Below are 16,883 nucleotides of genomic sequence, written 5' to 3'. Positions count from 1 at the left end.
GTTGCTGAGCAACGGAGCAGTGGCCCCAGAGGGGCAGAGCATTATCTGGTAGGGGACTTGCCAGGGTACATGTGGGAGTCTGTTTCTCTGTCTCTCCGCCACTCACTTAATAAAAAAAAAATGGTTCTAGCACTTTTATTGAAAATTTATAGATACCACTGCAGCTGTTGTGTACCTCTCCCCTCTCCCCTACTCCCTTCTTTACCAGGGGAAACTACAATCATTAAAATGGTTTTATCATTTAGATGAACACCTGTATACTTTCATTTCATTTTCTTTTTTTTTAGGTGAGAGGAGGGGAGATAGTGAGGTAGACTCCTGCAGGTGCCCCGACTGGGATCTGCCTGGCAACCCCATCTGGGGCTGATGCTCGAATACTGAGCTATTTTTAGCAACTGAGGCTAATGTACTCATCTGAACTCAGCAACCAGGCTGACACTGGAACCAATTGAGCCACTGGCAACAGGAAGAGAAGAGGAAGGAAAGGGGGAGAGGGGAGGGGAGGAGAAGCAGATGGCCGCTTCTCCTGTGTGCCCTTACAGGGAATCAAACCTGGGACGTCCTTATGCTAGGCTGATGCTCTATCCATTGAGCCACTGGCCAGGGCTCATTTAATTATTGTTTCCTTATTATAGGATTATGGTTTCAGAGGGTATATAACTATAAATGGTATATAATGCATAGGTCACTCTTGAACTTCTCTTCAGCTTTCCAAATTATGTTGTGGAGATTATCCATGTTAATAGATGTAGCTCCAGTTCATTTTCACTGCTGGGTAAGTAGTCCATCATGTGGCTGTACTGTAGTTCTTCCAGTCTGCTGTTGATGGACATTTAGATGATTTTACACTTGTTGTAATCAATGATGAACAATCTAGTCTTCCTGTGAACATATGTGCTAGTCTCTCTGGGCTGTGCACCTGCAAGTAAATGCAGGGTTGCATTTTATCTTCCACTTAAACTAATGTATGAATTTATAGTCCAGCCAACCTGTGAGTTCCTCTTTCCCTGCTTCCTTGACAATACTTGATCTGTTCAGATGTTAAACAATTTTCCAATCTAATTCAGGTGAATGTATCTCGTTTTTTAGGATACATTCATAAAGAAAGGGATCTCATTTTTTTTTATTTTTTTTTTTTGGTATTTTTATGAAGCTGGAAATGGGGAGAGACAGTCAGACAGACTCCCGCATGCGCCCAACCGGGATCCACCCGGCATGCCCACCAGGGGCGTCGCTCTGCCGCGACCAGAGCCACTCTAGCGCCTGGGGCAGAGGCCAAGGAGCCATCCCCAGCGCCGGGGCCATCTTTGCTCCAATGGAGCCTTGGCTGCGGGAGGGGAAGAGAGAGACAGAGAGGAAGGGGGGGGTGGAGAATCAAATGGGCGCTTCTCCTATGTGCCCTGGCCAGGAATCGAACCCGGGTTCCCCGCACGCCAGGCCGATGCTCTACCGCTGAGCCAACCGGCCAGGGCAGGGATCTCATTTTTTAAACCTGTGCTTTCTCTCCTGGATCCTAGTAAGGTTGGACATCCTTTCCCACATGTATTGACCGTTGAGTTTGGCTGTTTGTGTCTTGTTGACTTGTAGGAGTTCACTCTATAGTCTGTTCAGATGATTTGTCAGTTATGCATACAGCAAATTTTGTCTCTCAGTCTATGGCTTGTATTTTGACATTGTCAATGTCCATTTATGTGCAGTTTTAAAATTTGAATGTAGGCAAATATGTCCGTGTTTTTATTACTAATTCTGGCATCTTTCAATGACAGTAATCTCCTGATCAGTTGACCACATCATACCTGAATGGAGACAAAGTCCAGGGTACATTTTTAAACATTCCTACATAGGAAATAAAGGTGCTATTAGGAAGGGGATATCGATGCTGAGTGGCCCCAAAATGACAAATGTCTACTATATGAGTGCAGAGAGAAGCCAGTAAAACCAATTCAGAGAGAGAGAATGACACATAACTGGGTTTTGCAAGAGACTTGGGGGGGAGTAACCCTAGATAGGTTTCCAAGTTCCTGAATCAAGGCGCTCGAAGGGCTCGTCTCTATGCCACAACTTGCGCTATTCCCTTCTAGTGAGAACCCTGTTTTGGTTGAGCAAGTTGACTACATTTCTGCTCCTTGCAGCCAGACTCCTCTTTCTAACAGGGAACTTTGGTCTCGCATGGATGCCTCTCAACCGATACAGTTCTTTTTCTACCTGGTGGCCACAGGTTGCCTGCCCAGACCCCTCCTGCCTCCCCCACCCACCCCTCTTCCACCCCGTGTTCCTCCTCTGCCCTCTTGGCTTGGGCAGCCCCACAACTCAGACTGGCAGCTGCTGGCTTTGGAACTTCTGACCGCCCCCCCCCCCCGACCCCCCAGTCTTGCTACTTTACCTTTTTGGCCTGAATTCCAGCCCCTACCTTTAGGAACTGTCATCGTGTTTAATCCTGCCTGGGGGAGACCTCCCCCACCTCCCTAAATGAAAGGTATTCCATTACCGGTGGAGTGCGCTTTAAGTTGCTGGAGGGAAGTGTGACAGAGTCTGTCAGAGTTGAGCTGCGCTTGCCAAAACTTGGTGTGATGTGGGGACGCTGTCAGTACTCCCAAAGAAACCTGAGCTGAGCCAGGCTGGGGCTCGTGGGCATGTTCCCGGTGAGAGGCAGGAAGTGGTGCGGGGGAGGGGGGAGGGCCCTGGGTGGCCTGAGGAAGGAGGGCTCCCAGGGGTGCAGCGGGGCTTCCTTGTCATTGCTGCCGGACCCAGGCACAGGGACCATCAGGATGCCCCGACTGCCTGAGGGTGGGGTGGGTGAGACCCAGCTCATGCGGCGGTGGGGGTGGTTGGGTAGGGAGCTGGGGGAGGACAGGGTTTCCTCCAACAAATGTTTCAGCCTGAGGCCAGGAGCACCTGGACCTGGACCTGGACCTGGACCTGGACCTGGACCTGGACCCGGCGAGGAGAGGCCCTCCTTCCAGACATGAGAAGGTGGCAGTTCCTGGTAGAAGGGGCCCGAGCCTTGGGGCAGCGGAAGGGCCCAGGACTGACCAACAAGAATACCCAATAGCACGGACCAAGCCCCAAGCACGCAGCTGAGCAAATGACCGGAAATGGGCCCAGCCAGATTCTGAGACCTTAGGGGCCCCCTCTCAGTGAGCCTCAGTTCCCCAACCCCCCAGGCCCTGCTCCTCCTACCACATTTCTTTGTCCAAAAGGGACACCCCAGCCTCCAGTCTGTCTGTCTATCTGGGCCAGCTGTCAGTCAGGGCTCAGTCCGGCCTCCACCCCTCGCAGCAGGAGGCCACCCCTTGTGCTCCCTTTGACCAAGCCTTGCGCCAGCCGGGACACAGTCGTTCCCATCTCGGCAGGCTGAGGCACCTGAGGATTTAATTATGAACTCCTCAAAGCCTTTCTAGAAGCAGGTGAGAGATAAAGTGTAAACAAGCGAGGGAGTGAGTCATCCCAGGCCTCCCAGCCCTGCAGGACATGAATATCCTTCCTGCCTCTGACCCACCAGCCTCTCAAATAACAAACCACGGGCTCCCCCTCCCCAGCAGACAATGTCCTGTGGCCAGGGCCCTTCAAGGCTCCTCCGCCACCCACCATCCCCCACGGCACCTTCTTCTGCAGCACACCCCCACCATCGATGAAGCAGTCACTCACCTGGGCAGAGAGCTCCTATGAATTAGTTTATTTAACCCTCACAACAACCTGGAGAAGTAGGTACTGTTATATCCTACAGGTGTGTTTTACAGGGGGCAAAAGCAAGGCCTAGGGAGGGCAAGTGACTTATCCAAAGTTACAGGGGCTGATAGTGAAGCCAGGTTCAAATTCCAGCAGTCTGACTGGAGTCAGGACTTTTAAGTGCTTCTCATGTTCACTCCATCTCCCTTCTCCCTTCAGAACTCCCAACTCCTGCAGGAGTCACTGCAGCTGCCCAGTAGCTTGGCCTCTGGCTCCTCTCTAATCACAGGTAACTTGCATTCACATTGCAAAGCCCCTCTTCTCCACAATCTGGAGAGGAGAGAGCCTCTTAGCTCTGGGGGTGCAGTGGGGAGGTGCATATGTATCTGCGTGTGTTGGAAATAGGGGCGGGATAATTGAGGTGACTTCTTTGTGAGTTTTCTGCTCTGGATATCACTTTTGTAAGGTTCATGTGGGGACTAAGGGAAAGTCTGGGGATGGGGGGGTTGCAAAGATAGCCCTGCAGTCCATTTCTTTACATCTAACTGTGACCAGAGCCTCAGTCTTATAGTTAAGGAGGGAAGCAAGGAATTAGAGTGTTCTGTGGGGAAGATAGGGGTGAGAAAACATCCCATCACCTCCCACATGTCATGGCTGGAAGGACAGACAACAGGGCAACAGGCTCTGGAATGAAACAGGTCTAAGTCTGAATCTCACTGTTTTGTGGCAAGTTACTTGACCTGCAGAACCTCAGTGGTTCAATCTGTAAAATGAGATAATAAATAGCTAATTCTAGATGTTAAAAGGAGACAACTCCATTTTGCAATTGTCATAGTAATTACTGATTCAGGAAAGAATCACTAATGAATGCTAAAAAAAAGAGTTTATTGGGGGAAAAAACAGTCTCAAAGTATCTCCCCAAGAGCATTTATTAATTTCAAAGGGGAAAATGTAGCCTTTACTTTTTTGCGCGTGCGCACAGGGAGAAAGAGGGAGATGAAAAACATCAACTCATATTTGTAATTGCGGCACTTTAGTTGTTCACTGATTGCTTCTCATATGTGCCAGGAGGCCAGGGGTTGGGGGGCTCCCACCAATCTAGTGACCCCTTGCTCAAGCCAGCAACCTTGGACTCAAACCAGCAACCTTGGGCTTCAAGCCAGTGACCTTTGGGCTCAAGCCAGCTACCATGGGGTCATGTTGATCTCACGCTCAAGCCAGGGACACCATGCTCAAACTGGCAAACTCAGGTTTCAAACCTGGGTCCTCAGCGTCCCAGGTCAACACTCTATCCACTGTGCCACCACCTTGTCAGGCAAAATAATTGCTATAAAAGACAAAATTTGAATATGGACCATATGTTAGATAACAGTGCATATCGACGACATTTCCTTAATTTGATAGTTGTCTTAAGGCTATGTAAGACATGTTCTTGTTCTTAAGAGATAGGTGCTGGAGTGTTTAGGGATGAGGGTTATAATGTCTGAGACATTCTCCAATGGCTCAGAAAAAAAATAATGCTAAGATAATTATGTATATATGTAAGAGAGAGAATAAAGCAAGTGTAGTAAACTATTCGTTATCAGTGTATCTTGGTAAAGGACATTTAGGAGTTTATTATACTATCCTTTTCTGTAAGTTTGAGTCTTTTCCAAAATAAAATGGTTGTTAAAAGGGAGTAACTGGGCCCTGGCTGGTTGGCTCAGTGGTGGAGTGTCGGCCTGGCGTGCAGGGGTCCCGAGTTCGATTCCCAGCCAGGGCACACAGGAGAAGCACCCATCAGCTTCTCCACCCCTCCCCCTCTCCTTCCTCTCTGTCTCTCTCTTCCCCTCCTGCAGCTGAGGCTCCATTGGAGCAAAGATGGCCTGGGCGCTGGGGATGGCTCCTTGGCCTCTGCCCCAGGCGCTAGAGTGGCTCTGGTTGCAACAGAGCGACGCCCCGGAGGGGCAGAGCATCACCCCCTGGTGAGCAGAGCATCGTCCCTGGTGGGCGTGCCGGGTGGACCCCGGTCGGGCGCATGCGGGAGTCTGTCTGACTGTCTCTCCCCGTTTCCAGCTTCAGAAAAATACAAAAAAAAAAAAAAGGGAGTAACTGTACATTTTTAAAAAGGGGGGGGTTACTGAATTTATACATCCTGCCACTAATTAGACCTTGCTAGGTGGTAGTTCATTGGCAGGACAATGGGTCCCAAAGCACCGTAGTCACAGCCACCCATTGAGACCCAGGGCCCAGGTCCCTACCCCTTCTCTCTCTTCACTGAGATCCCCAAGCTTCTGCCTTTGTACCCACTCTCAGAACTATCCCGGCCATTGCTGAGAGGTGGGGAATAGGAAGTGATGGCCAAGGGTGTGGAAACACAGTCCTTCCTCTTTCCTCACTCCCAGGAATTGTATCTGTTGAGAGCCTGGACAGATTTGTCCACATGCATTAAGTGGTTTGCGCTGAGGGATTTGCAAACAGAAGAGGTACTGACTGAGACGCGGGAATGCCCCTCTGGCTTCCGCTCCCACCTGCACCTCTGAGCCCCAGGAAGGCGACGCACAGACCCACAGAGGCATCACTCAGCCCCGGGAGAGCCAGCCCCAGCGTCAACACTCTGGCAGAAAGAGGTGCTAAAATGCATATTTGAAGATGTCTGAACAGACTTGTTTGAGAGACAACAGGAGTTGTGAAGTAATCCTGATGTCTCCCCATGTCTCGGTGTTGAAGGCAGGTTTGCCTGCAGGCCTCTGACCTCTAATGTCTTTCTATTATTGTTAGCATTTGACAAAACTTTGTTTAAGACTTGGGGATGACAGAAGTCAAAGTCAACACAGAGAGGAGCTTATATTGCTGCTAAAAGAGCTACTCTCCTAAGACCCTCTATGGGACAGAAGTCTGCTCAACCTGGGATTCTCCAGGCCTAATGCCTGGGCCAGTGATGTTTTCCACTCTGTTCACATCAGTCACGTGAGCTAATTTGTTCCAGCTTTTCCTCTTGGTCTCCTTTAAGTTGGACTTCTGCCCCTTCTTAAATAAAAAAAAGGGGGTGGGGCGTTCTGATAAATATACTGTGTGGACACCTTGTCCCCCAAGCAGAATCAATCAATACCTCTCCTACTTCCCCTCTCCCCCTTCCCCGCCAGCTCGCTCATATTTAAACTAGGTGCAGAGAGCAAAGATTCCAGTCCAATGGCTGGAACTGAAAGGCCGGGCAGGTTCAGGACAAGGGTAGCCATTTGGTTGGGGATTCACTTTTGGAAACAAAAAGGGAAACTGGTTTAACTAAACAGAGAAAGAAAAGAACCAGATGGACAGATTGAGAGACATGAGTTTTCCACTCCTGAGCCCTGGTGTGCTTCCTACCTTTCTCTCTGATATTGTCTGAAACTCTACAATACCCTCTGTCTTAGGCTCTTTTAGATCTAAGTGACAGAAACTCACTCAGGCTAACTAGGCAAAAATGATAGTTATTATAAGGTGTTAGTATTATATAACGTAGTTGTTGTGAGAACAGGTGGCCCACTGGGCCCAGGGGGGCCTAGGAGCCAGGCAGCCCTTCTCCCTCAGCCTCATGGTAAGCATCTCACTTGAGACCAACTTCCTTCAGTTCGCCTCGGGCACCAGGCTGATGTGGCTGCTTCGTAGCCCCAGAGTGTACATGCTCAGGTGGCCAGAGATGTCCTGATCACTTTCTAGCTCTTGTCTAAACCAGGAGAAAGACTCTGGCAGGCCCAGTCTGGATCAGTACCCACCCCTGCTCCAATAAACCATGTCTGATGGAGTGGGGATCACACTGTACCCCAGCTTCCAAAGCCCACCTTCAGGCAAGGGTCAAAGAGGAGTCCTCCACAGCTGTGTTGTATCAGGGTGCTTTGGATGGGTTTCCAGTCAATGCCATTAAACATTTAGTGGACTAAAACAACTGCCGATGGCTTTAGGGGGCCCTGTGTGTGTGTGTGTGTGTGTGTGTGTGTGTGTGTGTGTGTGTGTGTGACAAAGACAGAGAAAGGTACAGAGAGACAGGAAGGGAAAGAGATGAGAAACATCAATTCTTCATTGCGGCACCCTACTTGTTCATTGATTGATTTCTCCTATGTGCCTTGACAGGGGGGCTACAGTAGACTGAGTGACTCCTTGCTCAAGCCAGCGACCTTGGGCTCAAGCTGGTGAGCCTTGCTCAAACCAGATGAGCCCACACTCAAGCTGGCGACCTTGGGGTTTTGTTTGTTTGTTTAATTCTTATTGATTTTAATTAATTGTGTTTACATAGATTCAAGTGTCCCAACAAATATATCTCCCCCCACCCCTGTGTTCCCCTTGACACCCCCTTCCCCCCTCCCCCTCCCCCCAATGCCTTCCCCCCTTCCCTCCAGGATTTGTTGTTCTGCTCTCTATAACACTGTGTTATATATATATAATTTCACTAATCTCTTTCCCTTCTCTGATCCCATCCTCTCATCCCCTTTCCCTCTGACTGCGACCTTGGGGTTTCGAACCTGGGTCCTCCATGTCCCAGTCCAATGCTCTATGCACTGCGCCACCTCCTGGTCAGGCTAGGGGGCCTCTTTGCCCCTCACCTCCCTCTCCTGGAAGGTGTGTGGTTCACGGAAGTGTGCAGCTGGATCACAGAGCTGGTTCTTCCTAAATGAGTGTAGAGGACATTCTTCCACAATGTATCTCATGTGGACAACTAGAATTCATGGTGGTGGCAGCAGATTGTCCCTCCTTACTATGCCCCCACCGTCCATCACCACTGGCCAGTAGTGACATATTATTTGGTCTCATCATGCATCCTGTGTAGGTTGGCAAAAAGCCATAGGCAGACTCGTACCTGGCATGTGTATGACTTGATCATAATTTGCCCTTTTAGGAACAATATATACCAATATTTCATCTCTGAATAATCTTGGAATCATACAGCTATACAGTGGATGGGGAATTCTGAAAGTTGAACACAATTCTATAGATTACAGGAGGGGTGGTACGTAGGGCTGCAGGGGCTGGGTCAGGCCCCATGAATCTTGGGTATCTCTCACATCTTAAGACTCCTAAACATATCAGCTCCACCCAGAGGCCAGAGTTTTCTTTCCCGAGCTCCGCTTGGTGGAGCCCCTGGGTGGTGGTGTCTTTCCCTTCTCATCTTTCCATGATTACTTGGCAAGAGGCAGCCCTGGATCTGGCGGGGGATGGGGACCATCTCATGCAGCACAGATAGACTGAAGGTTCAAAGTAGGAAGGACAGGAGGATGTTTTCTGTTCACCATTGCTTTTCTAAAATGAAAACATGACTGAATCATGTTAAAGCAGGAGCACGTAACTACTTCCCAACATGATTGAGAGGGATAATTCAGCATTCAGAATAAAATGTAAAGAAATGCACTGAGGCCTGACCAGGCGGTGGCACAGTGGATAGAGTGTTGGGCTGGGATGCGGAGGACCCAGGTTCAAGACCTCGAGATCGCCAGCTTGGGCACGCGCTCATCTGGTTTGAGCAAAAGCTCACCAGCTTGGACCCAAGGTCGCTGGCTTGAGCAAGGGGTTACTTGGTCTGCTGTAGCCCCACGGTCAAGGCACATATGAGAACGCAATCGATGAACAACTAAGGTGTCGCAATGAAAAACTAATGATTGATGCTTCTCATTTCTCTCCATTCCTGTCTGTCTCTCCCTATCTATCCCTTTCTCTGACTCTCTCTATGTCTCTATAAAAAAAAAACAAAAAAAAAACACTGGGGCATGGCCGGATACCTCCCTCCCTCACCCACCCAGTACGGCCCTTTTCCTGATTACCTTCTAATAAACTCTAATTTTCTCCTTTCACTTGAGTTGAATACTCTTTCCTAAATTATCCAGGGCATATCTTGGCTTGTTTAAGGCCCAACCTCCTACTTGCTTCAAGGCCCTGGTGGGAGGCTTCCATTTTGCTTTTAGGCTTCACGTTGGCAGGAGAACCGTGATGGCATCCATGCTTCTGTTGGCACAACAGCCCAGCCTCGCCAGTAATGCAAGCATCTGAGCAACAACCTGAGTGGCATGGGGGGTGTGCTGGAGAGGGGGTGATGGAGATGTTGCGGGACAAACACACCATTGACTACTCAAACAATGACAAACCACCAAGAAGGAAACAATAGAGACATAGGGAAAGAAGAAAGGGAAAGTTAGGTAAGGCAGGACCTCGGTCTGGTGATTAAGTTTAACAGCATCAGTGGTGAGTCATGTCGATTGCATGTTCCCTGAGGTGATGTGATGAGAAGGGCACGTCACCTTTGCGGTCTTCTTCCCAAAACCTGTAACCCCAGTCTAACCATGAGCAAACAACAAACAACCAGACAAACCCAACTGAGAGACCTTCTACAAAATACCTGACCAGTACTCCTCTAAACTGTTAAGGGCATTAAAAATAATAATAATAATAAAGGAAGTCTGAGAAACTCTCATAGACCAGCAGAGACTAAGAAGTTGTGACGACTAAATGTAACGTGGTATCCTGAATGGAGTCCTGGCACAGAGAACGGACCTCAGTAGGAAATCTGGTGGAACTGAATAAAGTGGAGTTTAGTTAGTAGCAATATACCAATGTTGTTTGCTTAGCTGGGACCAATGGCACCATGGTAATGTAACGCATTAACAGGAGGGGACAGTGAGTGAAGAGTCTTTGGGGACTCCCTCTATTACAACATGGCAACTCTTCTGTTAATTAAAAATGATTCTAGAATTAAAAGTTTATATTTTAAAATAAAAGGTGATGCAAGGATGTGGGGAGGGCAGGAGTTGCTGGCTTTCTGGTTGGAAGGGGAGGGCAGGCTTGGGAAGGAGAAGCCCTGGGAAATCTGAAGCAGGACAGAGAGGCCGGGGGTTCTGAATGAAATGGCTGTTCCTGCCCCCAGCAGCCCTGAGGACATGGCTTCCTATGAATGAGGTTAGCAAGGGTTTTCCTTACCCACAGATGACCAAGAGAGAGGGAGAGCTGAACTGTTCCAACTTCGATGTACGCACAAATCACTCAGGGAAATCTTGTTAAAATGCAGGTTCGGACTCAACAGGTCTGGGGGGGGGCTTTTCTCACCGGCTCCCGGACGATGTGATGCTGACGTTGTGGCTTCCAGGACCACACTTGGAGTTACAAGAAGCCAGAGTTGGATGTCATTATTCACCTGGGAGGAGGAGGAGAGGAGATGCTGAAAAGGCGGCTGCGACCTTGAAGACACAACTCGCACCCTCACTCAGGCCTGAATAGAAGGGTGGACTCACAGAGGGGCCCATTGAGAACAACAGAGCCACGGCTTTGCGAGTCCAGGAAGTAGGTCCAGGTCTGATCGCTTGCTACACTGGGCAAGCGCTTTGGCCACCAGCCTCATGGCCCCATCTGTACAATGGGCATCGTAACTCCCAGTGCCTATGTCTTGAGGTGGTTCTGGGGATTGAATGAGGCAATCACTTGTGAAGGTCTCGGCACAGAGCACACCTACTTGCTGAAATGACTGAGGCTTCTGCCAAGAGAGCTTCAGATAACTTACAAAGTCTGGGATTCTCTGCTTTTTTTTTTTTTTTTAATTAACATGGCTGTTCCCTTATGAAACCATTTTTGCCTTATTTATTTAATCAATCAGTCAACAGATATACACTGAAAACTACCATGAACTTCCAAAGAATTTGCTGTCTGAAGTCTTCTGCCTGGTGGAATCCAGTCTTACAGAAGGTTGGAGTTGAAGACAAGCAAAAGGCTGGGTCTTTCGGCCCTGGCCAGTTGGCTCAGCAGTAGAGTGTCGGCCTGGCGTGCGGGGGACCCGGGTTCGATTCCCGGCCAGGGCACATAGGAGACCCGGGTGCGGGGGACCCGGGTTCGATTCCCGGCCAGGCGCTCATTTGCTTCTCCAGCCCCCCCTCCTTCCTCTCTGTCTCTCTCTTCCCCTCCCGCAGCCGAGGCTCCATTGGAGCAAAGATGGCCCGGGCACTGGGCACTGGTGATGGCTCCTTGGCCTCTGCCCCAGGCGCTAGAGTGGCTCTTGTCGTGGCAGAGCGGCCCCCCGGAGGGGCAGAGCATCGCCCCCTGGTGGGCGTGCCGGGGTGGATCCCGGTCGGGCGCATGCGGGAGTCTGTCTGGCTGTCTCTCCCCGTTCCCAGCTTCAGAGAAGTGCAAAAGGGGAAAGAAAAAAAAAATTAAAAAAAAAAAAAAAAGACTGGGTCTTTCCCCAGTTGTCAAGGCAACAGTGCCATCTGTCTTGCCCAGCCCTCTAGTTTCCCCCGCTCTGACTTCCCTCTCTGGCTGCATCCACAGAGGAGAGAAAACTGCATGGAGGGCTGCCCTTCTTCCTCCGGGGCCTCCTGCTGGTGAAGGCAAGGCTTCCCAACCTCCCCGCGCCTCCCTGGCCTTTATCTCCCCTTTCTCTGGCTCTAGGGCTTTGGCTCAAACCTCAGCCACATCCTGACAGCTATCCTCTGAGGGACAGGAGCTACAGAATTCCTGCTTTTCTTCAAACTTATACAAATACATTTAGATGCACAGTCACAGGAGTTTGAAAATCAAATCAAGATGCTTTCCTCCCAGCAGAGGGGAGGAAAAGAGAAGGCAATCGATGCTGTTGACTTCTGTTGGGTCACAGACCCTTTAGGAATCTAATAAAAGCACACGATGCCATCACTGCCCGGAACAACATACTTAAGCTCACATACACAACTCTGCCCCCAGTTGCAGGGGATTCTAGGCACCGGGTTAAGAGGCTTCTGTAAGCCTATAGAAACAAGGAGAACACAGCCAGACAACAGGGTAAGGTCGTGAGTATGACAAATGTCCCTAGTTTTTTGTGTTATCACATTGCCTTCACGTCCCCAGCTCCATAGATGGCCACCCACAATCACTCGCAGGTCAGGGTGCAGACTTGCCTAGCTGGGGCATCCCTGTCAGTTACTTCTCCTGGGCCCCTTAGGAATCTCAGTGCAAGAACCCCATTGATGTGGAAACCCTGGGCCACTTCTTTCGGCCTGTGGCTGATTCTGCTCTCACTGGCCAGACTCCCAGAGAACCCTCCAGCCAGTGATGGGATTCAGCCAGTTCACACCAGTTTAACAGAACTGCTACTTAATTTTTGTTGAGTTCGGCGAGCTAGTTGTTAAAATGGCACTTGTAATCAGGGTTCTTTCTATGGTGGGCACCCAATGTGGAAATCACAAATTTACATTCCTTTCTCCTTTTTAACGTTCATCTGTGCAACAGCATATATTCTAAGTGCCCGTAGTAATGTTCATTCTGTACATTCATAAACAAATTTGATGGAACTATGCTTGTAATATTTATTTATTCATTTCATAAAACTCATTATACCTTTGATGAAATACTATATTTTAATTCCCTTGCATTTGTTACTTCAGTAAACAAACATAATTTAAAGAGAAAAAGTGCCAAACCACCAGGGGGTAACAAGCTGTTATTTATTTCACCCTAAATTCCCCCGAGATATTATGAGTATTATTTAATATTTTTCATTAACACTTTAAAACTTTCTTATAACATAATCTAGTTTTGTATACCTCTTTTATTGTTCTTATTTAAGTATTAAATGCATGAAATAATAAACTACCTTTTGGCATGTCGTTTTTTTATACTTAAAATTTTCAGTCATTAGGGCAGAGAACCAATTGTTAAATTATTTGAATCCCACCACTGCCTCTAGCGTTATTTTGTCATTTTCCTCTGGCTCAGACTAGCACACACACAAATAAATAAAGCACCTTTAATCCCAGCACTGAAGTCTACAGATCAGCCCTAGCCAGATAGCCTGGTTGATTAGAGCATTGTCTCAAAGCTCAGAGGTTGCAGGCCCTGGCCGGTTGGCTCAGCGGTAGAGCATCGGCCTGGCGTGCGGGGGACCCGGGTTCGATTCCCGGCCAGGGCACATAGGAGAAGCGCCCATTTACTTCTCCACCCCCCCCCCTCCTTCCTCTCTGTCTCTCTCTTCCCCTCCCGCAGCTGAGGCTCCATTGGAGCAAAGATGGCCCGGGCGCTGGGGATGGCTCCTTGGCCTCTGCCCCAGGCGCTAGAGTGGCTCTGGTCGCTGCAGAGCGATGCCCTGGAGGGGCAGAGCATCGCCCCCTGGTGGGCGTGCCGGGTGGATCCCAGTCGGGCGCATGCGGGAGTCTGTCTGACTGTCTCTCCCCGTTTCCAGCTTCGGAAAAATACAAAAAAAAAAAAAAAAAAAAAAAAAAGCTCAGAGGTTGCAGATTTGATTCCCGGTCAGGGCACAGACAGGAACAAGTCAATGTTTGTCTGTCTGCCTGTTTGTCTCTATCTCTCTCCCTCTCCTTCCCTTTTCCTCTCTTTCTAAAAAGATCAATAAAATAAACATTTATATTAAAAACCTTTAAAATTAAAAAGGAAGTCTACAGACCTTAACTTGGAAATCAGAGGAAACAGAAGGAAATAAACAAGAAGATCAAAATGCATAAAAATGATCCACCATATCCAGGACATCTCCCTGACCCCAGATCTTGGCCACAAGCTCCTATATCAAAGGGAAGAGTCTCGGGGCCCGCACCCTGGATCCCATTTCAGTGGCCCTGGAATGGGACCTGAAATCTGCATTTTCTCAAGCTCAGATTAGCATACAGCCAGGCAGATCAGCCACCTCTCCCATGTTGCATTCTCCTCCTAGACCAGAAGGGAGGAGAAGGTATAACACAGGGTGTCCTGGCTTTAAGAGCAGGGACTCAAAGGACCCCAAGATGTCCACCCTGGAGAAAGAGAAAGCACCACACCCCCTCATGGGAAACTATTGAAGATCATGAGAGAGAAAGAATGGAAAAAGAGAAGAAGAGAAGACCCTCTCCTTCACCTGTTTCCCCATTTAAGGCCTAGGTGTAAGGATTATCATGTTCTTGGACTACTTAGAGTAACAGGAAATTCCCAGTCCTATGGGCTTACTCTGATCCGCGTCCAGGTTTGAGTCCTGCTCTTAAAACATGGCAGTTGTGTGGGAGGGGCCTGGATCAGAGCTCTGGGACACCTATACACAATCACAGGGCATCATGTCAAATGAGAGGTTGTCACCAGATCAGTCACAGGGGGACCTTCAAAGCCCTGTGTTCCTCCTTCTGTCACACACTTGCACACACTGCCCTTCCTCTCTCTTCTCTAAGGACCACCCCAATATTGAGGGCAAAGACCCAGAATGACCTTCACGGACTGTCTCATTCCACACCTGCCTATAGATTCTGCCTACTCTGACCCTTGCTTCTCCTAGTTGTCCAGGGCTGGAGTATCTTGCAATGGGATGGGACAGATCTCAGGAGTGGGTCTCTGGTGAGTGTGGCTGTGCCAGGGTCAGAGGGTCCAGAGCCAATAGGAGATGGAGGCAGCCTGGGTCAACATGAGGGAGGGAGTGTCTGGTGTATCAGGGAGTTGGTGTGTGTCAGGCAAGTGAGGGCCTTCATGGGGTTCTCTGCCAGGGAGTGGCTGGCTGTCATCCAAAAACTCAGGCTTCTTGGCTCTTCTACGAGTGCCAGACAGTGCCACCACTACCTCTCACCACTTTTTACCTAGTCTCTAAGTGGACTGCCTCTGCCCCTCTCAGCACTCATTCTTCCCCTGACTCTTCCATCTGTAGAGTGCGAGCTAGGGAACACAGTCTATCCTGTCAGTCTTGATGATCAGACTGCAGGAGAGGTAATTTCTAACTTTCCGGACACCCTATCAGTTGGGGGTCAGCTGATGCAGCAAGCAGAAGGAAAAGGTAAGACGAGCACAGAGTTAACAGTTGGAGCGGGACTCATTAGCCCTTAGTCATTCTTTCCCTGAGAAAACCCATAAAGAACAGAGGAGCCTCTTCTGCCCCTTTGTGAAAAGGATCTCCTTCCTGAAGGCAGAGGGATGGCTAAGATGACCGCTAACAGATCAGATCAGAATCAGAGAAGCATATCCGGCTTCTCGGCTGAATATTGCAGCCTTCCAGCGCGACAGCCTGCAGCAGTGACAACATATGGACAGCAGGGGGAGCCCTTGCCTAACCTTTCCCACGCGGAAGAAGTTGCGAAGACCCAAACTTTGTGGGCGGAGAGGGTTCTGGTAATTTGCTTCCAGGGCCCGGGTGACTGCAAAGGAAGGCCTGGCTGGGGAGAAATAGAGATAATTATGGGGTCATAACTTTCCCTTTAGGCGCTCGCCCACAAAAGGTAGTGGCCTCTTGAGATGCCCAAGGAGGACCCTTTTTAGCCCCTGACCAACAGAGACGTGGGGTGATCCTTTTCTCAGCCTCATCCCATACCCAGTCCCTGAAAGAAAGTCCCTAGCCCCCTGTGGGTCCAAAGGAGGAGCCCCACCCACCCAGCCGTTACCCTGCTTTTCCTGCAGTGGCCCTCTTCCAATGGCTCAGTGTCAGGAAGTGGAGGCGAAGCATGCTCACGTTAGAGCCTGTGGTGAGAGGACAGGACTGTGATCAGGTGGGTACAGGGGTTCCAGGTGGGGTGGCGGAAAAGGAATGGCTGAAGAACGCGAGCTGCTGTTGCGCGTCTTCACAAGTGCCGCTAGGTGGCGCTCGAAGGCCGCATCACAGAAGCGCAGGATATTTTGAAGGCTGGCTCAAGTGGACGGGGTTGTTGGGGACTAAGCGAGGGGCTGCAGGAAGAAGTGGCCAGTTTCGGTCCAATGATCCTACTCATTGAAACAGAGGGTACTTGGGGGTCTACGGAACAGCCATGGTTACCAGGAGGCTTGGATGAGTCAAAGAGAAGAGGGGGGCTGGAGGAATGGTATGCATCGAGGGATAGAGGATGGATCCCCAGACTTGCCCCAGGAACTGGAGAGGAGTGAAGGATCCTCCGGTTTTTGTCTGTTCTGGGTCCACCTGGCCTCTCCGGATTTATGGGATCTGTTCTGAGAACACTGGGAGAAGAATTCGGGGTTTTAGAACCCGAGTTCATTCAGGAATAAAAAATCCAAGAGTATGCCAATGTCTGTACATCTGTTTTTCTCCCAGGATTTGTAGGTCTGTATATCACCTCCTGCTCCGAGCTTTCTAAACTCCATCCCAAGAGACGAGATGGGGGAGGAGGAGCTTGGGAGTAGAGAGTGGGTGTAGATCTCCGGCCTATTGGCCTCCTTTTCTTTGCTTGTCCTTCGGATGTGCTCAGCGGCTTCTCCTGACGCTGGGAAATCTGCCCCAAGCTCCGAGGAACTGCCCACACCTCAGGTCCCAGGAGGAGAGAGACGGGGGTTCTAAACGCATTTGGCTCAGACCCATT

The sequence above is a fragment of the Saccopteryx leptura genome, chromosome 13 (genome assembly GCF_036850995.1).
Source record: "Saccopteryx leptura isolate mSacLep1 chromosome 13, mSacLep1_pri_phased_curated, whole genome shotgun sequence".
NCBI lineage: Eukaryota > Metazoa > Chordata > Mammalia > Chiroptera > Emballonuridae > Saccopteryx > Saccopteryx leptura.
Note: the sequence above shows the minus strand (reverse complement) of the source record.